Here is a 21,041-nt window from a genome sequence, read left to right on the forward strand (position 1 = left end):
ATGCTTCCTATGGTGTCTCTTGGTATGTTTAACATCTTTGCAATCTTCTTATAGCCATTGCCCTTCCTGTGAAGAGTAATCACCTGTTCTCTTGTCTTCCTGGACCATTCTCTCGACCTCACCATGTTTGTAACCACACCAGTAAATGTCTAGAAGGAGCTGAGTATCATAGTCATTTTAAAGCTGCCTAATTGGTGCTTATTAGGCTTTATTGCTGCTCCCTGATATCCACAGGTGTTTTCAATACCTGATTGAAAACACTTCATTGAACCTCTGTTCTTCAGAGTGGTAGTCTTTAAGGGGTCGAATAATTATGTCAATGAAGAATTCACAAAATAAACATTTACTACTGTATTACAAAACTAATTGATGTCATTTTAGTTGCATATGGTTCTTTAAGAAGTCCTTGTAGGATTTCATTCTGAATACAATTACAAATGTACACTAAATTCCCTAAAACCATTTACAGCATTGGGGGTTGAATAATTTTGAACACAACTGTAAGAAGAGATGGGAGTCATGGAAGAGGTCACCTTTGACAGGGGTACAGGAACCGAGGTCCACACTGGGGCAGAGTCAGTCATGAAATGATCAGTTTATTTCAAAACCGTCACGGTCTTCATTTTTGATACAACAATAACAGTTTGTGAACTTGACAAAATGTTTTTTGGCTGAAACTTGCCACACAAGTCAGTTTTTTTGTGTGGACTGCTTCATCACTTCAGTGCTGCAATACTGAGCAGGAAAGCAGGATGTGTTGAGAAAGTTCACTTCTTGGGTCTTTCTGGAACATTTAAACTAACAAAACCCTTCTTTCAAGTACAAAAAGATGTGCAACAAGAAGCTCCAAGGCATTAGGCTCCGCTGGGATTTGAACCCAGGATCTCCTGTTTACGAGACAGGTGCTTTGCCAGCTAAGCCACGGCGCCATCACCCGGAATGATCACAGCACGTGTAACTGAAAAAACGAAAGGGGCCAAAACATGATGACAAAGTATCAAGTTGATGCAGAAGGCAGTCGACAGGTTGAAGCCCCATCTCTAGGAACTGAAAGGTGTGCAGTATTTTCCTCAACGTTTAGAGAATATCTTTTACCCCTGCACGCCACACATTATTCCTACGTCACGTTGCACATGCATCCAGCTTTTGCAAGGATTAATGCCCATCCATCATCTCTTAAATATTTCCAAACTTTGCAGTTTAAACGGGGTAATGAGTAAAACTACATGTCGAGGGGCAATGGCTAGGTTTCCCTAGTCTAAAGATCACAAAGGAATCACACAAACTTCCCAGGCACCGCTGGGATTTGAACCCAGAATCTCCTGTTTACAAGACAGGCGCTTTGACCAGCTAAGCCATGGCGCCAACACCAAAAAGCGGTTTTGTGATGACTGTGACTGACCAGTTACAAAGGGGAAAACAAACAATTAAGGAGAGATGGGAATCATGGATGAGGTCTCCTTTGACAGGGGTATGGGAACCGAGGTCCACACTGGGGCAGAGTCAGTCATGAATAGATCAGTTTATTTCAAAACCGTCACGGCCTTCATTTTTGATAAAACATTTACAGTTTGTGAACTTGACAAAATGTTTTTTAACTGAAACTTGCCACACAAGTCCGATTTTTCTGTGGACTGCTTGACATCCACCATAACTTCAGTGCTGCAATACTGTGCGGGTAAGCAGGATGTGATGAGCAAGTTCACTTCTTGGGTGTTTCTGGAACATTTAAAATAACAAAAACCTTCTTTCAAATACGAAAAGATGTGCAACAAGAAGCACCAAGGCACTAGCCTCCACTGGGATTTGAAACCCAGGATCTCCTGTTTACGAGACAGGTGCTTTGCCAGCTAAGCCACGGTGCCTTCGCCCAATGCCTGAAGATCATGTGACTGAAAAGTAACAAAGTGGCAAAAACTCACAGTAAAATGGAGGAAAACATGCAAAGGGATTGTTTAAGAGTTATTGAATGTGTGTACCCTCTTCATGTAGCAACATATCCTTCCCTAGTCACGATTTTTGGGAGTTTTCTGCAAACTAAATCAACCACGACTCTGGTGGGACTCGAAACCACAACCTTTGAATGCACACATTACTCAATCTAGAAGTCCAATGCGCTATCCATTGCGCCAAGCGGTTAAGGCGATGGACTTGAAATCCATTGGGGTCTCCGCGCGCAGGTTCAAACCCTGCCGACTACGGCTGCTTGAGAGAGAGATGAAGATGAAGCCTTTATAGACTACCACGTTTTTCTTTAAGAGCGACTCTGCAACAGATGGCACGTGTTGTTGATATAACACAAATTGACCGGTACAGGAGTGCTCTATGGGTTTTCGATGCAACTAGGTAAATAACCATGTAGTAAACACTTAATGTAAATCAATGTGTACATACTTTATAGCCTTTTATATGATTTTATAAATGTTTAAGGGCACCTCTGCAACAGATGGCACGTGTTGTTGATATAACACAAATTGACCGGTACAGGAGTGCTCTATGGGTTTTCGATGCAACTAGGTAAATAACCATGTAGTAAACACATAATGTAAATCAATGTTTACATACTTTATAGCCTTTTATATGATTTTACAAATGTTTAAGAGCACCTCTGCAACAGATGGCACGTGTTGTTGATATAACCATAATTGACCGGTACAGGAGTGCTCGATGGGTTGTCGATGCAATTAGGTATAAAACAATGTAGTAAACATTTAATGTAAAACAATGTGTACATACTTTATAGCCTCTAATGTGATTTTATAAATGTTTTCTTTGCAGGGACCTTTAAGGAAAGCACGGGCAGATAAAAGACCAAAGATGAGCTTTCAGGGCAGTGTTTAAAACACGTCTGACTTTCAGCTCCCAGAGCCCGTTACCCGGTTCAAGTGTACTTGATGAACTGCAATCAACAGATGGCATCGCCTCCAGATATAGGACTGAACACCCCTGCATCAGAAAGGTGCACTGAACCGTAAGCCGACAGAACCCTGTAAGGTCTTGACTGTCTGCGAAATGTCACAGCGGGCCTACTGTAAAACACAATGGTGGAAACCGGCGGCACAAGGTGCCTTTTTGAGGTAGCGTGGCCGAGCGGTCTAAGGCGCTGGATTTAGGCTCCAGTCTCTTTGGAGACCTGGGTTCAAATCCCACCGCTGCCAGTGGGTCTTTGCTCCGCTTGGATCGTTGTGAGTCTAGTTTTTCTCTTACCTCCAGAGCCACATTAGCTGGTTAGGGTGTGTTTAATGAGGGATGAACCTGCAATCACCTCTTGTACTCAACACGTCGCTGCAACTCAAGAGCCCGGATAGTTCAGTCGGTAGAGCATCAGACTTTTAATCTGATGGTCCAGGGTTCAAGTCCCTGTTCGGGCGATGTGTTTCCACATTGTTAGTCACCTTTACCTTGTGAGCTCTTCTGGGCCCCTCCCTCTGTTGATAAAAATTAAATAAACTGTTTGCTCGTGCGTTGGAGTCTACACATTGGCTTTGAGCAGGGATTTCATCGAGCACACGCTCAAGGAATTCCGTGAGACCTCAGCAAAAGCTGCCAATCTTCTCCCTGGAGATGTAGTCACTCAGCCACTTTGCCGGAGGCATTGTTGGCTAGCCGTGATCGTATAGTGGTTAGTACTCTGCGTTGTGGTCGCAGCAATCCGGGTTACGGCAGTCCTTACGGCGGTCCTTATTGAAGTCCTGCCTTTCCCTTTTTGACATCGTCCTCTGCAGCAGCACGACCGAAACCCAGAGGGCCTGGAACCTGTTGTAGTCGTGGCCGAGCGGTTAAGGTGATGGACTTGAAATCCATTGGGGTCTCCCCGCGCAGGTTAAAATCCTGCCGACTACGGCTGCTTGAGAGAGAGATGAAGGTCAAGCCTTTATAGACTACCATGCTTTTCTTTAAGAGCGACTCTGCAACAGATGGCACGTGTTGTTGATATAACACAAATTGACCGGTACAGGAGTGCTCTATGGGTTTTCGATGCAACTAGGTAAATAACCATGTAGTAAACACATAATGTAAATCAATGTTTACATACTTTATAGCCTTTTATATGATTTTACAAATGTTTAAGAGCACCTCTGCAACAGATGGCACGTGTTGTTGATATATCCATAATTGACCGGTACAGGAGTGCTCGATGGGTTGTCGATGCAATTAGGTATAAAACAATGTAGTAAACATTTAATGTAAAACAATGTGTACATACTTTATAGCCTCTAATGTGATTTTATAAATGTTTTCTTTGCAGGGACCTTTAAGGAAAGCACGGGCAGATAAAAGACCAAAGATGAGCTTTCAGGGCAGTGTTTAAAACACGTCTGACTTTCAGCTCCCAGAGCCCGTTACCCGGTTCAAGTGTACTTGATGAACTGCAATCAACAGATGGCATCGCCTCCAGATATAGGACTGAACACCCCTGCATCAGAAAGGTGCACTGAACCGTAAGCCGACAGAACCCTGTAAGGTCTTGACTGTCTGCGAAATGTCACAGCGGGCCTACTTTAAAACACAATGGTGGAAACCGGCGGCACAACGTGCCTTTTTGAGGTAGCGTGGCCGAGCGGTCTAAGGCGCTGGATTTAGGCTCCAGTCTCTTTGGAGGCGTGGGTTCAAATCCCACCGCTGCCAGTGGGTCTTTGCTCCGCTTGGATCGTTGTGAGTCTAGTTTTTCTCTTACCTCCAGAGCCACATTAGCTGGTTAGGGTGTGTTTGATGAGGGATGAACCTGCAATCACCTCTTGTACTCAACACGTCGCTGCAACTCAAGAGCCCGGATAGTTCAGTTGGTAGAGCATCAGACTTTAAATCTGAGGGTCCAGGGTTCAAGTCGCTGTTCGGGCAATGTGTTTCCACATTGTTAGTCACCTTTACCTTGTGAGCTCTTCGGGGCCCCTCCCTCTGTTGATAAAAATTAAATAAACTGTTTGCTCGTGCGTTGGAGTCTACACATTGGCTTTGAGCAGGGATTTCATCGAGCACACGCTCAAGGAATTCCGTGAGACCTCAGCAAAAGCTGCCAATCTTCTCCCTGGAGATGTAGTCACTCAGTCACTTCGCCGGAGGAATGTTGGCTAGCCGTGATCGTATAGTGGTTAGTACTCTGCGTTGTGGTCGCAGCAATCCGGGTTACGGCAGTCCTTACGGCGGTCCTTATTGAAGTCCTGCCTTTCCCTTTTTGACATCGTCCTCTGCAGCAGCACGACCGAAACCCAGAGGGCCTGGAACCTGTTGTAGTCGTGGCCGAGCGGTTAAGGCGATGGACTTGAAATCCATTGGGGTCTCCCTGCGCAGGTTCAAACCCTGCCGACTACGGCTGCTTGAGAGAGAGATGAAGGTCAAGCCTTTATTGACTACCACGTTTTTCTTTAAGAGCGACTCTGCAACAGATGGCACGTGTTGTTGATATAACACAAATTGACCGGTACAGGAGTGCTCTATGGGTTTTCGATGCAACTAGGTAAATGACCATGTAGTAAACACATAATGTAAATCAATGTTTACATACTTTATAACCTTTTATATGATTTTACAAATGTTTAAGAGCACCTCTGCAACAGATGGCACGTGTTGTTAATATAACCATAATTGACCGGTACAGGAGTGCTCGATGGGTTGTCGATGCAATTAGGTATAAAACAATGTAGTAAACATTTAATGTAAAACAATGTGTACATACTTTATAGCCTCTAATGTGATTTTATAAATGTTTTCTTTGCAGGGACCTTTAAGAAAAGCACGGGCAGATAAAAGACCAAAGATGAGCTTTCAGGGCAGTGTTTAAAACACGTCTGACTTTCAGCTCCCAGAGCCCGTTACCCGGTTCAAGTGTACTTGATGAACTGCAATCAACAGATGGCATCGCCTCCAGATATAGGACTGAACACCCCTGCATCCGAAAGGTGCACTGAACCGTAAGCCGACAGAACCCTGTAAGGTCTTGACTGTCTGCGAAATGTCACAGCGGGCCTACTGTAAAACACAATGGTGGAAACCGGCGGCACAACGTGCCTTTTTGAGGTAGCGTGGCCGAGCGGTCTAAGGCGCTGGATTTAGGCTCCAGTCTCTTTGGAGGCGTGGGTTCAAATCCCACCGCTGCCAGTGGGTCTTTGCTCCGCTTGGATCGTTGTGAGTCTAGTTTTTCTCTTACCTCCAGAGCCACATTAGCTGGTTAGGGTGTGTTTGATGAGGGATGAACCTGCAATCACCTCTTGTACTCAACACGTCGCTGCAACTCAAGAGCTCGGATAGTTCAGTCGGTAGAGCATCAGACTTTTAATCTGAGGGTCCAGGGTTCAAGTCCCTGTTCGGGCGATGTGTTTCCACATTGTTAGTCACCTTTACCTTGTGAGCTCTTCTGGGCCCCTCCCTCTGTTGATAAAAATTAAATAAACTGTTTGCTCGTGCGTTGGAGTCTACACATTGGCTTTGAGCAGGGATTTCATCGAGCACACGCTCAAGGAATTCCGTGAGACCTCAGCAAAAGCTGCCAATCTTCTCCCTGGAGATGTAGTCACTCAGTCACTTTGCCGGAGGCATGTTGGCTCGCCGTGATCGTATAGTGGTTAGTACTCTGCGTTGTGGTCGCAGCAACCCCGGTTCGAATCCGGGTTACGGCAGTCCTTACGGCGGTCCTTATTGAAGTCCTGCCTTTCCCTTTATGACATCGTCCTCTGCAGCAGCACGACCGAAACCCAGAGGGCCTGGAACCTGTTGTAGTCGTGGCCGAGCGGTTAAGGTGATGGACTTGAAATCCATTGGGGTCTCCCCGCGCAGGTTAAAATCCTGCCGACTACGGCTGCTTGAGAGAGAGATGAAGGTCAAGCCTTTATAGACTACCATGCTTTTCTTTAAGAGCGACTCTGCAACAGATGGCACGTGTTGTTGATATAACACAAATTGACCGGTACAGGAGTGCTCTATGGGTTTTCGATGCAACTAGGTAAATAACCATGTAGTAAACACATAATGTAAATCAATGTTTACATACTTTATAGCCTTTTATATGATTTTACAAATGTTTAAGAGCACCTCTGCAACAGATGGCACGTGTTGTTGATATAACCATAATTGACCGGTACAGGAGTGCTCGATGGGTTGTCGATGCAATTAGGTATAAAACAATGTAGTAAACATTTAATGTAAAACAATGTGTACATACTTTATAGCCTCTAATGTGATTTTATAAATGTTTTCTTTGCAGGGACCTTTAAGGAAAGCACGGGCAGATAAAAGACCAAAGATGAGCTTTCAGGGCAGTGTTTAAAACACGTCTGACTTTCAGCTCCCAGAGCCCGTTACCCGGTTCAAGTGTACTTGATGAACTGCAATCAACAGATGGCATCGCCTCCAGATATAGGACTGAACACCCCTGCATCAGAAAGGTGCACTGAACCGTAAGCCGACAGAACCCTGTAAGGTCTTGACTGTCTGCGAAATGTCACAGCGGGCCTACTTTAAAACACAATGGTGGAAACCGGCGGCACAACGTGCCTTTTTGAGGTAGCGTGGCCGAGCGGTCTAAGGCGCTGGATTTAGGCTCCAGTCTCTTTGGAGGCGTGGGTTCAAATCCCACCGCTGCCAGTGGGTCTTTGCTCCGCTTGGATCGTTGTGAGTCTAGTTTTTCTCTTACCTCCAGAGCCACATTAGCTGGTTAGGGTGTGTTTGATGAGGGATGAACCTGCAATCACCTCTTGTACTCAACACGTCGCTGCAACTCAAGAGCCCGGATAGTTCAGTCGGTAGAGCATCAGACTTTAAATCTGAGGGTCCAGGGTTCAAGTCCCTGTTCGGGCAATGTGTTTCCACATTGTTAGTCACCTTTACCTTGTGAGCTCTTCTGGGCCCCTCCCTCTGTTGATAAAAATTAAATAAACTGTTTGCTCGTGCGTTGGAGTCTACACATTGGCTTTGAGCAGGGATTTCATCGAGCACACGCTCAAGGAATTCCGTGAGACCTCAGCAAAAGCTGCCAATCTTCTCCCTGGAGATGTAGTCACTCAGTCACTTTGCCGGAGGCATGTTGGCTAGCCGTGATCGTATAGTGGTTAGTACTCTGCGTTGTGGTCGCAGCAATCCGGGTTACGGCAGTCCTTACGGCGGTCCTTATTGAAGTCCTGCCTTTCCCTTTTTGACATCGTCCTCTGCAGCAGCACGACCGAAACCCAGAGGGCCTGGAACCTGTTGTAGTCGTGGCCGAGCGGTTAAGGCGATGGACTTGAAATCCATTGGGGTCTCCCCGCACAGGTTCAAACCCTGCCGACTACGGCTGCTTGAGAGAGAGATGAAGGTCAAGCCTTTATAGACTACCATGCTTTTCTTTAAGAGCGACTCTGCAACAGATGGCACGTGTTGTTGATATAACACAAATTGACCGGTACAGGAGTGCTCTATGGGTTTTCGATGCAACTAGGTAAATAACCATGTAGTAAACACATAATGTAAATCAATGTTTACATACTTTATAGCCTTTTATATGATTTTACAAATGTTTAAGAGCACCTCTGCAACAGATGGCACGTGTTGTTGATATAACCATAATTGACCGGTACAGGAGTGCTCGATGGGTTGTCGATGCAATTAGGTATAAAACAATGTAGTAAACATTTAATGTAAAACAATGTGTACATACTTTATAGCCTCTAATGTGATTTTATAAATGTTTTCTTTGCAGGGACCTTTAAGGAAAGCACGGGCAGATAAAAGACCAAAGATGAGCTTTCAGGGCAGTGTTTAAAACACGTCTGACTTTCAGCTCCCAGAGCCCGTTACCCGGTTCAAGTGTACTTGATGAACTGCAATCAACAGATGGCATCGCCTCCAGATATAGGACTGAACACCCCTGCATCAGAAAGGTGCACTGAACCGTAAGCCGACAGAACCCTGTAAGGTCTTGACTGTCTGCGAAATGTCACAGCGGGCCTACTGTAAAACACAATGGTGGAAACCGGCGGCACAACGTGCCTTTTTGAGGTAGCATGGCCGAGCGGTCTAAGGCGCTGGATTTAGGCTCCAGTCTCTTTGGAGGCGTGGGTTCAAATCCCACCGCTGCCAGTGGGTCTTTGCTCCGCTTGGATCGTTGTGAGTCTAGTTTTTCTCTTACCTCCAGAGCCACATTAGCTGGTTAGGGTGTGTTTAATGAGGGATGAACCTGCAATCACCTCTTGTACTCAACACGTCACTGCAACTCAAGAGCCCGATACCTTGTGAGCTCTTCTGGGCCCCTCCCTCTGTTGATAAAAATTAAATAAACTGTTTGCTCGTGCGTTGGAGTCTACACATTGGCTTTGAGCAGGCATTTCATCGAGCACATGCTCAAGGAATTCCGTGAGACCTCAGCAAAAGCTGCCAATCTTCTCCCTGGAGATGTAGTCACTCAGTCACTTTGCCGGAGGCATGTTGGCTAGCCGTGATCGTATAGTGGTTAGTACTCTGCGTTGTGGTCGCAGCAACCCCGGTTCGAATCCGGGTTACGGCAGTCCTTACGGCGGTCCTTATTGAAGTCCTGCCTTTCCCTTTTTGACATCGTCCTCTGCAGCAGCACGACCGAAACCCAGAGGGCCTGGAACCTGTTGTAGTCGTGGTCGAGCGGTTAAGGCGATGGACTTGAAATCAATTGGGGTCTCCCCGCGCAGGTTCAAACCCTGCCGACTACGGCTGCTTGAGAGAGAGATGAAGGTCAAGCCTTTATAGACTACCACGTTTTTCTTTAAGAGCGACTCTGCAACAGATGGCACGTGTTGTTGATAAAACACAAATTGACCGGTACAGAAGTGCTCTATGGGTTTTCGATGCAACTAGGTAAATAACCATGTAGTAAACACATAATGTAAATCAATGTTTACATACTTTATAGCCTTTTATATGATTTTACAAATGTTTAAGAGCACCTCTGCAACAGATGGCACGTGTTGTTGATATAACCATAATTGACCGGTACAGGAGTGCTCGATGGGTTGTCGATGCAATTAGGTATAAAACAATGTAGTAAACATTTAATGTAAAACAATGTGTACATACTTTATAGCCTCTAATGTGATTTTATAAATGTTTTCTTTGCGGGGACCTTTAAGGAAAGCACGGGCAGATAAAAGACCAAAGATGAGCTTTCAGGGCAGTGTTTAAAACACGTCTGACTTTCAGCTCCCAGAGCCCGTTACCCGGTTCAAGTGTACTTGATGAACTGCAATCAACAGATGGCATCGCCTCCAGATATAGGACTGAACACCCCTGCATCAGAAAGGTGCACTGCCGTAAGCCGACAGAACCCTGTAAGGTCTTGACTGTCTGCGAAATGTCACAGCGGGCCTACTGTAAAACACAATGGTGGAAACCGGCGGCACAAGGTGCCTTTTTGAGGTAGCGTGGCTGAGCGGTCTAAGGCGCTGGATTTAGGCTCCAGTCTCTTTGGAGGCGTGGGTTCAAATCCCACCGCTGCCAGTGGGTCTTTGCTCCGCTTGGATCGTTGTGAGTCTAGTTTTTCTCTTACCTCCAGAGCCACATTAGCTGGTTAGGGTGTGTTTAATGAGGGATGAACCTGCAATCACCTCTTGTACTCAACACGTCGCTGCAACTCAAGAGCCCGGATAGTTCAGTCGGTAGAGCATCAGACTTTTAATCTGATGGTCCAGGGTTCAAGTCCCTGTTCGGGCGATGTGTTTCCACATTGTTAGTCACCTTTGCCTTGTGAGCTCTTCTGGGCCCCTCCCTCTGTTGATAAAAATTAAATAAACTGTTTGCTCGTGCGTTGGAGTCTACACATTGGCTTTGAGCAGGCATTTCATCGAGCACATGCTCAAGGAATTCCGTGAGACCTCAGCAAAAGCTGCCAATCTTCTCCCTGGAGATGTAGTCACTCAGTCACTTTGCCAGAGGCATGTTGGCTAGCCGTGATCGTATAGTGGTTAGTACTCTGCGTTGTGGTCGCAGCAACCCCGGTTCAAATCCGGGTTACGGCAGTCCTTACGGCGGGCCTTATTGAAGTCCTGCCTTTCCCTTTTTGACATCGTCCTCTGCAGCAGCACGACCGAAACCCAGAGGGCCTGGAACCTGTTGTAGTCGTGGTCGAGCGGTTAAGGCGATGGACTTGAAATCCATTGGGGTCTCCCCGCGCAGGTTCAAACCCTGCCGACTACGGCTGCTTGAGAGAGAGATGAAGGTCAAGCCTTTATAGACTACCACGTTTTTATTTAAGAGCGACTCTGCAACAGATGGCACGTGTTGTTGATATAACACAAATTGACCGGTACAGAAGTCCTCTATGGGTTTTCGATGCAACTAGGTAAATAACCATGTAGTAAACACATAATGTAAATCAATGTTTACATACTTTATAGCCTTTTATATGATTTTACAAATGTTTAAGAGCACCTCTGCAACAGATGGCACGTGTTGTTGATATAACCATAATTGACCGGTACAGGAGTGCTCGATGGGTTGTCGATGCAATTAGGTATAAAACAATGTAGTAAACATTTAATGTAAAACAATGTGTACATACTTTATAGCCTCTAATGTGATTTTATAAATGTTTTCTTTGCAGGGACCTTTAAGGAAAGCACGGGCAGATAAAAGACCAAAGATGAGCTTTCAGGGCAGTGTTTAAAACACGTCTGACTTTCAGCTCCCAGAGCCCGTTACCCGGTTCAAGTGTACTTGATGAACTGCAATCAACAGATGGCATCGCCTCCAGATATAGGACTGAACACCCCTGCATCCGAAAGGTGCACTGAACCGTAAGCTGACAGAACCCTGTAAGGTCTTGACTGTCTGCGAAATGTCACAGCGGGCCTACTGTAAAACACAATGGTGGAAACCGGCGGCACAACGTGCCTTTTTGAGGTAGCATGGCCGAGCGGTCTAAGGCGCTGGATTTAGGCTCCAGTCTCTTTGGAGGCGTGGGTTCAAATCCCACCGCTGCCAGTGGGTCTTTGCTCCGCTTGGATCGTTGTGAGTCTAGTTTTTCTCTTACCTCCAGAGCCACATTAGCTGGTTAGGGTGTGTTTAATGAGGGATGAACCTGCAATCACCTCTTGTTCTCAACACGTCACTGCAACTCAAGAGCCCGATACCTTGTGAGCTCTTCTGGGCCCCTCCCTCTGTTGATAAAAATTAAATAAACTGTTTGCTCGTGCGTTGGAGTCTACACATTGGCTTTGAGCAGGGATTTCATCGAGCACATGCTCAAGGAATTCCCTGAGACCTCAGCAAAAGCTGCCAATCTTCTCCCTGGAGATGTAGTCACTCAGTCACTTTGCCGGAGGCATGTTGGCTAGCCGTGATCGTATAGTGGTTAGTACTCTGCGTTGTGGTCGCAGCAACCCCGGTTCGAATCCGGGTTACGGCAGTCCTTACGGCGGTCCTTATTGAAGTCCTGCCTTTCCCTTTTTGACATCGTCCTCTGCATTAGCACGACCGAAACCCAGAGGGCCTGGAACCTGTTGTAGTCGTGGCCGAGCGGTTAAGGCGATGGACTTGAAATCCATTGGGGTCTCCCCGCGCAGGTTCAAACCCTGCCGACTACGGCTGCTTGAGAGAGAGATGAAGGTCAAGCCTTTATAGACTACCACGATTTTCTTTAAGAGCGACTCTGCAACAGATGGCACGTGTTGTTGATATAACACAAATTGACCGGTACAGGAGTGCTCTATGGGTTTTCGATGCAACTAGGTAAATGACCATGTAGTAAACACATAATGTAAATCAATGTTTACATACTTTATAGCCTTTTATATGATTTTACAAATGTTTAAGAGCACCTCTGCAACAGATGGCACGTGTTGTTGATATAACCATAATTGACCGGTACAGGAGTGCTCGATGGGTTGTCGATGCAATTAGGTATAAAACAATGTAGTAAACATTTAATGTAAAACAATGTGTACATACTTTATAGCCTCTAATGTGATTTTATAAATGTTTTCTTTGCAGGGACCTTTAAGGAAAGCACGGGCAGATAAAAGACCAAAGATGAGCTTTCAGGGCAGTGTTTAAAACACGTCTGACTTTCAGCTCCCAGAGCCCGTTACCCGGTTCAAGTGTACTTGATGAACTGCAATCAACAGATGGCATCGCCTCCAGATATAGGACTGAACACCCCTGCATCCGAAAGGTGCACTGAACCGTAAGCCGACAGAACCCTGTAAGGTCTTGACTGTCTGCGAAATGTCACAGCGGGCCTACTGTAAAACACAATGGTGGAAACCGGCGGCACAACGTGCCTTTTTGAGGTAGCGTGGCCGAGCGGTCTAAGGCGCTGGATTTAGGCTCCAGTCTCTTTGGAGGCGTGGGTTCAAATCCCACCGCTGCCAGTGGGTCTTTGCTCCGCTTGGATCGTTGTGAGTCTAGTTTTTCTCTTACCTCCAGAGCCACATTAGCTGGTTAGGGTGTGTTTGATGAGGGATGAACCTGCAATCACCTCTTGTACTCAACACGTCGCTGCAACTCAAGAGCTCGGATAGTTCAGTCGGTAGAGCATCAGACTTTTAATCTGAGGGTCCAGGGTTCAAGTCCCTGTTCGGGCGATGTGTTTCCACATTGTTAGTCACCTTTACCTTGTGAGCTCTTCTGGGCCCCTCCCTCTGTTGATAAAAATTAAATAAACTGTTTGCTCGTGCGTTGGAGTCTACACATTGGCTTTGAGCAGGGATTTCATCGAGCACATGCTCAAGGAATTCCCTGAGACCTCAGCAAAAGCTGCCAATCTTCTCCCTGGAGATGTAGTCACTCAGTCACTTTGCCGGAGGCATGTTGGCTAGCCGTGATCGTATAGTGGTTAGTACTCTGCGTTGTGGTCGCAGCAACCCCGCTTCGAATCCGGGTTACGGCAGTCCTTACGGCGGTCCTTATTGAAGTCCTGCCTTTCCCTTTTTGACATCGTCCTCTGCAGCAGCACGACCGAAACCCAGAGGGCCTGGAACCTGTTGTAGTCGTGGCCGAGCGGTTAAGGCGATGGACTTGAAATCCATTGGGGTCTCCCCGCGCAGGTTCAAACCCTGCCGACTACGGCTGCTTGAGAGAGAGATGAAGGTCAAGCCTTTATAGACTACCACGTTTTTCTTTAAGAGCGACTCTGCAACAGATGGCACGTGTTGTTGATATAACACAAATTGACCGGTACAGGAGTGCACATTTTCAATGCAAGTCGGAAAGACTTTTCATTTCTCTGCACGTGTACTAGCAGTGAACACCGGAAAGAAGAACTACGATTTGAGAAGTATAATCCTCGTTATTAGGTTGGACAGTATCTCCGCATGTCACGCCGTTAGACAGAAATGATGAGGAGGCTCCTCCCAGACCGAGCTGAGCTGTCTGGGCTTGTGTCGGTGCGTGCCAAGTTCTTCTGCCAAGCCTCCTCCAAAATGATTCCCCGACAGGGAGTTAAGCCTTTTCTTTGCCGCTTTCCAATAGCTTGGATGAGCTGGGTTTAAACATTCTAAAGAACAGCTGACGAAGTGCTTGGCGCGGCTATTTTTGAACAAATTGCAGTGCGTTGTTCGCCCGATTGAAGTTGATTGAAGAAAAAGTTGACTCGATCCGGATTCGCTGAGACCACAACACAGAGTACTAACCAACCACACGATTAAAACGAGCTAACAGACGGCTGCACAAATCAGCATCTTAGCTAAATACACCACAAACGTAGTCGGCAGGATTCGAACCTGCGCAGGGAGACCCCAATGGATTTCTAGTCCATCGCCTTAACCACTCGGCCACGACTACACAAGGTTTATACGTCGTCTCGCATTCGTTTCGACAGGGACTTCCCCAGTGATGGCACCCTACAACCTCGCCTGACCGTTTGGAGACACTGACAGACAAGGGCTGTGCGATGCATCCAGCCCGGCTAGCTCAGTCGGTAGAGCATGAGACTCTTAATCTTAGTGTCGTCGGTTTGAGCCCCACGTTGGGTGCCAGGGCTACCCCAGTCAGGGGCCCTTTCTAAAGGTGCCCCGCCACCAGACCTAGTGCAGGGATTTTCTTGAGACATGTGCAACTTCCTCACTCTTATGTTTCCAAAGGGGGTTCTCTGAAAATGAGCATGACGCTCATTTAGTTTTGCCACGCTTTTGCTATTTAATTACGAGTCAAAACTGGCGACTTGTCCAAGCAAAATCCTCGACAACCGTCTCTGTGGCGCAATCGGTTAGCGCGTTCGGCTGTTAACCGAAAGGATGGTGGTTCAAGCCCACCCAGGGACAAAAGCTTTGTGGCGAGCAGCGGCAGTTTTCTGACCCCGAAATGCTGAGGCCCGCCAGTGGAGCTTACTCAACAGAGTCTTACTCTAAAACAATACAGCTTTGCAAACACACTGAAAGCAACGATGCCTTTGGCTTCTCACGCCGGGAGTTAAACCCGGGCCGCTTGGGTGAAACCAGGGGTCCTGACTGCTGGACCATGCCTGAAACATCAGCAAGCGCAATATGGACTGCAACTGTTTCCAAGAGTTTAAGAATCGGAGAGGCGAACCCACATTTTCAATGGAAGTCGGAAAGACTGTCCATTTCTCCGCACGTGTACTAGCAGTGAACAACAGAAAGAAGAACTACGATTTGAGAAGTATAATCCTCGTTAGTAGGTTGGAGAGTATCTCCGCATGTCACGCCGCTAGACAGAAATGATGAGGAGGCTCCTCCCAGACCGAGCTGAGCTGTCTGGGCTTGTGTCGGTGCGTGCCAAGTTCTTCTGCCAAGCCTCCTCCAAAATGATTCCCCGACGGGGAGTTAAGCCTTTTCTTTGCCGCTTTCCAATAGCTTGGATGAGCTGGGTTTAAACATTCTAAAGAACAGCTGACGAAGTGCTTGGCGCGGCTATTTTTGAACAAATTGCAGTGGTTTGTTCGCCCGATTGAAGTTGACTCGATCCGGATTCGCTGAGACCACAACACAGAGTACTAACCAACCACACGATCAAAGCGAGCTAACAACCGGCTGCACAGGGCTCGGCCGAGATGAAGTTTGCTCTTTCGCCTCTAGAGATACAAATCAGCATCTTAGCTAAATACACCACAAACGTAGTCGGCAGGATTCGAACCTGCGCAGGGAGACCCCAATGGATTTCTAGTCCATCGCCTTAACTACTCGGCCACGACTACACAAGGTTTATATATCGTCTCGCATTCGTTTCGACAGGGACTCCCCCAGTGCGTTGTTCGCCCGATGGAAGGCGTTCGCCACCAACACAGTTCCAAAGCAAGCAGGAAGCAGTTTCTTCAAGCCCCCCCAAAAAGTTGCCTCGATCCGGATTCGCTGAGGCCACAGAGTACTAACCAACCACACGATCAAGGTGAGCTAGCACACGGACTATACAGGGCTCGGCCGAGATTTACATTTACCTTTACATTTAGCAGACGCTTTTATCCAAAGCGACTTACAAAGAGTTTAGGAGCAATAAGCGATAGTTCATACAGGAGCCATAATACATTAGGTGCCAATACAAAGTTACTGGTTTGAACAAAAGCTAGACCACTACCTGTTGAGAGAAAGGGTTAGTGTCCATTCCATTCCATTCCATTTTCTACCGCTTATCCGAACTACCTCGGGTCACGGGGAGCCTGCGCCTATCTCAGGAGTCATCGGGCATCAAGGCAGGATACACCCTGGATGGAGTGCCAACCCATCGCAAGGGTAAGTGTATTTATTTTTATTTTTTTCATTTGTTTGTCAAGTATTCACAGAAGAGATGGGTTTTAAGTAGTTTTTTAAATGTTGTGAGAGATGTGGTTGAACGGACAGAGATAGGAACAATGTTCCAACAGGAAGGAGTTGTGAATGAGAAAGAGCGGGAGAGCGATTTACTGCCCTTATGGGAAGGCAATACAAGCCGCCGCTTGTTTGCTGAATGCAGGGATCTTGATGGGCTGTAGGAGTGCAGGAGAGTGTAAAAGTAAGCCGGTGCAGATCCAGTGATAGTCCTGTAGGCAAGCATTGGTGACTTGACTCTGATACAGGCTGCAACCGGCAGCCAGTGAAGAGAGATGAAAAGGGGAGTCACGTTAGCCCTTTTGGGCTGTTGGAAGACGAGGCGTGCTGCCTTCTGAACCAGCTGAAGTGGTTTGATAGCCTTTGCAGGAAGACTAGCAAGGAGAGCATTGCAGTAGTCCAACCTTGAGATTACCAGGGCCTGGACAAGGAGTTGTGCCGGATGCTCCGTGAGATATGGTCTGATCTTTCTAATGTTGAATAAGGCATATCGGCATGACTCCGAGGTTCCTGGCTGTTTTGAAATGGGTGATTGTGGTATTGCCAAGATGGATGTTGAAATCGTGTTGGACCGTAGGGTGTGCCGGAAACACGAGTAGTTCGGTCTTGGCAGGGTTCAGCTGGAGGTGATGGTCTTTCATCCAAGCTGAGATGTCCTCGAGGCAGGCTGTAATGCGAGCTGCTACAGTGGTATCGTCTGGGTGAAACGAGATGTAGATCTGGGTGTCGTCGGCATAACAGTGATATGAGAAGCCATGTGCCTGTATGATGGGTCCCAGTGATGACGTGTAGATGGAAAAAAGCAGCGGTCCAAGAGAGGAGAAGTAGGAGAGGTAGGATTTGAACCAGCGGAGGGTAGAGCCTGTGATTCCTAGTGATGACAGGGTTGCTAGCAGTATCTGGTGATTGACAGTGTCAAACGCTGCAGATAGGTCTAGCAGAATCAGGACAGAGGATTTAGATTCCGCCTTGGCTAGCCGCAGTGCTTCTGTGACCGATAGCAATGCCGTCTCAGTGGAGTGGTTTGTTTTGAAGCCAGACTGCTTGTCATCCAGTAGTTTATTCTGGAACAGGTAGGAAGACACCTGGTTGAAAGCTGCCCTTTCAAGTGTTTTTGCTATAAATGGGAGGAGAGAGACAGGTCTATAACTGTCGGGAGTAGAAGGGTCCAATGTTGGTTTCTTCAGTTGGGGCGTGACCTGGGCCTGTTTGAATGTGGATGGAAAAGTGCCGGTGAGCAGGGAGGTGTTGATGATGTGTGTGAGTGCAGGTGTGAGGGAGCTGGATATTTCCTGAAGGAGATCGGAGGGGGTAAGTCAAGGGGACAGGTGGTGGGGTGGCAGTAGAGAAGCCTGGTGACTTCAGTGTCCTTAAGTGGGGTGAAAGAGGAGAGTTCGATGGTTTAAGTGTGGGAGGTGTTTCCCAAGGTCTGAGGTACCGAGAATTGTTTGCTGATGGATGATGTTTTGGCAGTGAAAAATACAGCAAAGTCTTCCGCAGTCAATGATGAAGTGGGCGGGGGAGGATTGGGGCAAAGAACAGAGTTAAATGTCTTGAAAAGCTGTCGAGTGTTAGATGCATTGCTTACCTTGGTAGTATAGAAAGACATTTTTGCTGTGGTAACACTAGCAGAGAAAGAGGAGAGTAGTGACTGGTAGTCCCCTAGGTCAGCAGGGTTCTTGGTCTTGCGCCATTTCCTTTCAGCAGCCCTGAGTGTACTACGTTTTTCACGGATGATGTCAGACAGCCAGGGGCAGCGGGGAGTGGCACGAGCCGGTCTGGAGGACAGAGGACAAAGGTTATCTAGACAGGATGTAAGTGTTGAGCATAAGGTGTCAGTGGCAGTGGCAGCATCTAAGAGAAGCAAAGTTGGAGGGAAGAGAGGATGTCACTCTGGCAGAGAGTGTGCTAGGGGAGAGAGAGCGAAGGTTCCGTCTAAAATGAACGGGTGGTGGTGTTGGTGTAGTGCATGTAGGAAGGAGCATGTTGAAAGTGATGAAGAAGTGGTCCGAGATGTGACTTGAATGTTATCTGTGGTGCAGTTACGGATGTAGATGAGATCCAGCTGGTTACCAGATCTATGAGTACTGGCTGTGACGAGGCGCGTGAGGTCGAACGAGGCGGTGAGGGTGTGGAAGTCAGAAGCATAGGGTTTCTCCAGGTGGATGTTGAAGTCCCCAAGGACTACAAGAGGGCCGCTATCCTCCGGAAATGATGAGAGCAGCACATCTAACTCTTCAATGAAGTCGTGAAGAGGACCTGGGGGGCGGTAAACTACAACAACGCTGAGCTGAGTGGGAAAAGTGATATTAACAGCATGGTATTCAAATGAATAGTTGTTGCATAGGGAAGATAGAGTGGAATAGTTCCAATCATTGGTGATAAGCAAACCTGTGCCTCCTCCTCTTCCAGTTTGGCGGAGAGTGTGAGAGAAGGAGTAGTTTGTGGAGAGAGCAGCGGGTGTGGCTGAGTCTTCAGGACGAATCCAAGTCTCAGTAAGACCAAGAATGTGAATCTCAGACTGGCTGGCAAACGCATGGATGAAGTCAGTCTTGTTCACAGCTGACTGGCAGTTCCAGAGACCCATAGATAGAGACAGAGGTGTAAAAGGGGAGATGTGAATGGGACGCGCTTGAGAGTGTGTGTGTTGTGCCTTGCGTCTTGGGTGAGAACGCTGTCTACGGTTTAGTACAGGAATAAACTCGAAACACATGTTAGTAGACAAGTAAATGAAAGCAAAGGTATGTTAAATATACTGATGTGCCTTGCCGGTGTCTTTGCTTGGTGGAGTCGCGCAGGTAGAGTCGCAGGTCTTTACACTCGTCTGTCTTCACACGAGGAGGCTGAACACGAGGGCTGACGCTACTGCTGACGCTTAACGCGACAGCGCAGAGGCACTGCTTAAGTATGTGTTGAGATTAGCGCGAACAGAATACAGTTGGAACACGCCTTCTTGATTAGCAAAACAAAGTCTGTACGACTTGAATGGGCCACGGATCAAACAGCAATCAACTAGCTCTGTGCTTTTAAGTGCAAACTTGTAATGTCAAGCCGTAACGAGCGAAAAACGGCAAATTAAATTCAGTACAAACGCAACAAAAAGCGCTAACAACTTCAGTCAACGAATCATTAAATAAACAAGCTCCAATAATCTTAACTAACAACAGGCAACAGTCCAGTTAAACAGTTTAAACAAAGTAACGGGTAAATAGCAGACTCACGCACTACAGCAGACTTGTGATGACTTGTTCGCTTCTCCAATAAGTACAATTTCTAATAAGTACAATATCCCTTATAAGCAAATAAATCGCTATCTTTTAAAGAAAAAAAGGTCCCTCCCACCAGATCTAAACACACAGCGAGTGTTTGCTATTTTGAAAACGGAGAACGTTCTAGTGATTGGATGAGACGACAAGTCCTCGTCCAATCAGAGTGCGGATCCATGAGCGGTTTTTTATGTCTTCAGTGAGTGGTAGATTGTCTGGTTTATTGTACTTCGAATAACTAATTGTAGTAAGAGCACAGTGCGATATGTACTCAGACCATTTAGCTTGATAGAGTTTCTGGAAGGCTTCTTATGATTTGATCAGGTCCTCATTCCCAGTCATAAGAGCATGACAACGTACAATGTCACTCACTTTCAAAAGTGAGTGCCCTATTTTCAGTGTCCCCAGCACGTCCGGAAGCGTAGGAGCTGCCGACGTAAAGCAGCATCTCCACGATCGGCCCCAGCGAGTGAGGCCAGAAAACGGACACAGGCAACTATCCCAGGGCTGGCCAGACTGCGATCAGGTTGTGGACCGCCTACCTTTTCCCAACCCTTCCCTCCCTCTGCCCGACACCGAGGTGTCCTCCGAGCAAAATGGGTGGGACAGGGAGGATCCGCGGACCAAGGTTTCCCATGGCCAGGTGCGTGGCATCGACAAAGACGAGGCCCTCAATGCCCTGGAGACATACCCCTGAGGATGACCACAACGACCGCCTCATCCCACAGGTCAAAGGTGTCTGCCAGAGGAATCCCGGGCGGTAACTGGCGCAATCAACCCCACACACCTGTCGGTCGTCAACACCTGCAGCTCGTTCCTGGGACATATAAAGGCGGGAGAGAGGATCGAGTCTGGGGGAATACGACTTCGCATGTTGTTGCATATGTCTACTGACCGTCTCGCTGTTTTTGAAGAGGCTTGAGCGCAGGACGAACGGCTGAGAAGCCGACACGAATCACATCACTGGACGCACCCAGGAATTACCAACGAAACCCCTGAGGCTGTGTTTCTTTTGCACATATTTTCGCATGTGAAATAAACTACCCTCTGGGGAACGTGAACATTAATCTGAGTTTGT

General features: G+C 47.2%; 31 non-coding genes across 31 annotated transcripts; 26 read left to right on the plus strand and 5 right to left on the minus strand.

Annotated features, from left to right (window-relative positions):
• Positions 1–856: 856 nt before the first annotated feature.
• On the minus strand, positions 857–929 carry trnat-cgu (transfer RNA threonine (anticodon CGU)). The gene has a single exon. It is a non-coding gene; the product is annotated as a tRNA-Thr (tRNA).
• Positions 930–1,291: 362 nt separating this feature from the next.
• Positions 1,292–1,365, minus strand: trnat-ugu (transfer RNA threonine (anticodon UGU)). The gene has a single exon. It is a non-coding gene; the product is annotated as a tRNA-Thr (tRNA).
• Positions 1,366–1,790: 425 nt separating this feature from the next.
• Positions 1,791–1,865, minus strand: trnat-cgu (transfer RNA threonine (anticodon CGU)). Its single transcript has one exon. It is a non-coding gene; the product is annotated as a tRNA-Thr (tRNA).
• A 1,211-nt stretch (positions 1,866–3,076) lies between these two features.
• Positions 3,077–3,158, plus strand: trnal-uag (transfer RNA leucine (anticodon UAG)). The gene has a single exon. It is a non-coding gene; the product is annotated as a tRNA-Leu (tRNA).
• Positions 3,159–3,298: 140 nt separating this feature from the next.
• On the plus strand, positions 3,299–3,371 carry trnak-uuu (transfer RNA lysine (anticodon UUU)). Its single transcript has one exon. It is a non-coding gene; the product is annotated as a tRNA-Lys (tRNA).
• A 390-nt stretch (positions 3,372–3,761) lies between these two features.
• trnas-uga (transfer RNA serine (anticodon UGA)) lies at positions 3,762–3,843 on the plus strand. Its single transcript has one exon. It is a non-coding gene; the product is annotated as a tRNA-Ser (tRNA).
• Positions 3,844–4,547: 704 nt separating this feature from the next.
• Positions 4,548–4,629, plus strand: trnal-uag (transfer RNA leucine (anticodon UAG)). The gene has a single exon. It is a non-coding gene; the product is annotated as a tRNA-Leu (tRNA).
• A 602-nt stretch (positions 4,630–5,231) lies between these two features.
• trnas-uga (transfer RNA serine (anticodon UGA)) lies at positions 5,232–5,313 on the plus strand. The gene has a single exon. It is a non-coding gene; the product is annotated as a tRNA-Ser (tRNA).
• A 704-nt stretch (positions 5,314–6,017) lies between these two features.
• On the plus strand, positions 6,018–6,099 carry trnal-uag (transfer RNA leucine (anticodon UAG)). Its single transcript has one exon. It is a non-coding gene; the product is annotated as a tRNA-Leu (tRNA).
• A 140-nt stretch (positions 6,100–6,239) lies between these two features.
• Positions 6,240–6,312, plus strand: trnak-uuu (transfer RNA lysine (anticodon UUU)). The gene has a single exon. It is a non-coding gene; the product is annotated as a tRNA-Lys (tRNA).
• Positions 6,313–6,545: 233 nt separating this feature from the next.
• trnah-gug (transfer RNA histidin (anticodon GUG)) lies at positions 6,546–6,617 on the plus strand. Its single transcript has one exon. It is a non-coding gene; the product is annotated as a tRNA-His (tRNA).
• A 96-nt stretch (positions 6,618–6,713) lies between these two features.
• Positions 6,714–6,795, plus strand: trnas-uga (transfer RNA serine (anticodon UGA)). Its single transcript has one exon. It is a non-coding gene; the product is annotated as a tRNA-Ser (tRNA).
• A 704-nt stretch (positions 6,796–7,499) lies between these two features.
• trnal-uag (transfer RNA leucine (anticodon UAG)) lies at positions 7,500–7,581 on the plus strand. The gene has a single exon. It is a non-coding gene; the product is annotated as a tRNA-Leu (tRNA).
• Positions 7,582–8,183: 602 nt separating this feature from the next.
• Positions 8,184–8,265, plus strand: trnas-uga (transfer RNA serine (anticodon UGA)). The gene has a single exon. It is a non-coding gene; the product is annotated as a tRNA-Ser (tRNA).
• A 704-nt stretch (positions 8,266–8,969) lies between these two features.
• Positions 8,970–9,051, plus strand: trnal-uag (transfer RNA leucine (anticodon UAG)). The gene has a single exon. It is a non-coding gene; the product is annotated as a tRNA-Leu (tRNA).
• Positions 9,052–9,403: 352 nt separating this feature from the next.
• trnah-gug (transfer RNA histidin (anticodon GUG)) lies at positions 9,404–9,475 on the plus strand. Its single transcript has one exon. It is a non-coding gene; the product is annotated as a tRNA-His (tRNA).
• Positions 9,476–9,571: 96 nt separating this feature from the next.
• Positions 9,572–9,653, plus strand: trnas-uga (transfer RNA serine (anticodon UGA)). Its single transcript has one exon. It is a non-coding gene; the product is annotated as a tRNA-Ser (tRNA).
• Positions 9,654–10,355: 702 nt separating this feature from the next.
• On the plus strand, positions 10,356–10,437 carry trnal-uag (transfer RNA leucine (anticodon UAG)). Its single transcript has one exon. It is a non-coding gene; the product is annotated as a tRNA-Leu (tRNA).
• A 140-nt stretch (positions 10,438–10,577) lies between these two features.
• On the plus strand, positions 10,578–10,650 carry trnak-uuu (transfer RNA lysine (anticodon UUU)). The gene has a single exon. It is a non-coding gene; the product is annotated as a tRNA-Lys (tRNA).
• A 233-nt stretch (positions 10,651–10,883) lies between these two features.
• On the plus strand, positions 10,884–10,955 carry trnah-gug (transfer RNA histidin (anticodon GUG)). The gene has a single exon. It is a non-coding gene; the product is annotated as a tRNA-His (tRNA).
• Positions 10,956–11,051: 96 nt separating this feature from the next.
• Positions 11,052–11,133, plus strand: trnas-uga (transfer RNA serine (anticodon UGA)). Its single transcript has one exon. It is a non-coding gene; the product is annotated as a tRNA-Ser (tRNA).
• A 704-nt stretch (positions 11,134–11,837) lies between these two features.
• Positions 11,838–11,919, plus strand: trnal-uag (transfer RNA leucine (anticodon UAG)). Its single transcript has one exon. It is a non-coding gene; the product is annotated as a tRNA-Leu (tRNA).
• Positions 11,920–12,271: 352 nt separating this feature from the next.
• Positions 12,272–12,343, plus strand: trnah-gug (transfer RNA histidin (anticodon GUG)). Its single transcript has one exon. It is a non-coding gene; the product is annotated as a tRNA-His (tRNA).
• A 96-nt stretch (positions 12,344–12,439) lies between these two features.
• trnas-uga (transfer RNA serine (anticodon UGA)) lies at positions 12,440–12,521 on the plus strand. The gene has a single exon. It is a non-coding gene; the product is annotated as a tRNA-Ser (tRNA).
• A 704-nt stretch (positions 12,522–13,225) lies between these two features.
• trnal-uag (transfer RNA leucine (anticodon UAG)) lies at positions 13,226–13,307 on the plus strand. Its single transcript has one exon. It is a non-coding gene; the product is annotated as a tRNA-Leu (tRNA).
• A 140-nt stretch (positions 13,308–13,447) lies between these two features.
• trnak-uuu (transfer RNA lysine (anticodon UUU)) lies at positions 13,448–13,520 on the plus strand. The gene has a single exon. It is a non-coding gene; the product is annotated as a tRNA-Lys (tRNA).
• Positions 13,521–13,921: 401 nt separating this feature from the next.
• Positions 13,922–14,003, plus strand: trnas-uga (transfer RNA serine (anticodon UGA)). The gene has a single exon. It is a non-coding gene; the product is annotated as a tRNA-Ser (tRNA).
• A 633-nt stretch (positions 14,004–14,636) lies between these two features.
• Positions 14,637–14,718, minus strand: trnas-aga (transfer RNA serine (anticodon AGA)). Its single transcript has one exon. It is a non-coding gene; the product is annotated as a tRNA-Ser (tRNA).
• A 118-nt stretch (positions 14,719–14,836) lies between these two features.
• Positions 14,837–14,909, plus strand: trnak-cuu (transfer RNA lysine (anticodon CUU)). The gene has a single exon. It is a non-coding gene; the product is annotated as a tRNA-Lys (tRNA).
• Positions 14,910–15,123: 214 nt separating this feature from the next.
• trnan-guu (transfer RNA asparagine (anticodon GUU)) lies at positions 15,124–15,197 on the plus strand. The gene has a single exon. It is a non-coding gene; the product is annotated as a tRNA-Asn (tRNA).
• Positions 15,198–16,008: 811 nt separating this feature from the next.
• On the minus strand, positions 16,009–16,090 carry trnas-aga (transfer RNA serine (anticodon AGA)). Its single transcript has one exon. It is a non-coding gene; the product is annotated as a tRNA-Ser (tRNA).
• Between the last annotated feature and the right edge of the window lie 4,951 nt (positions 16,091–21,041).

Source organism: Triplophysa dalaica, chromosome 5 (assembly GCF_015846415.1).
Source record: "Triplophysa dalaica isolate WHDGS20190420 chromosome 5, ASM1584641v1, whole genome shotgun sequence".
Lineage (NCBI taxonomy): Eukaryota > Metazoa > Chordata > Actinopteri > Cypriniformes > Nemacheilidae > Triplophysa > Triplophysa dalaica.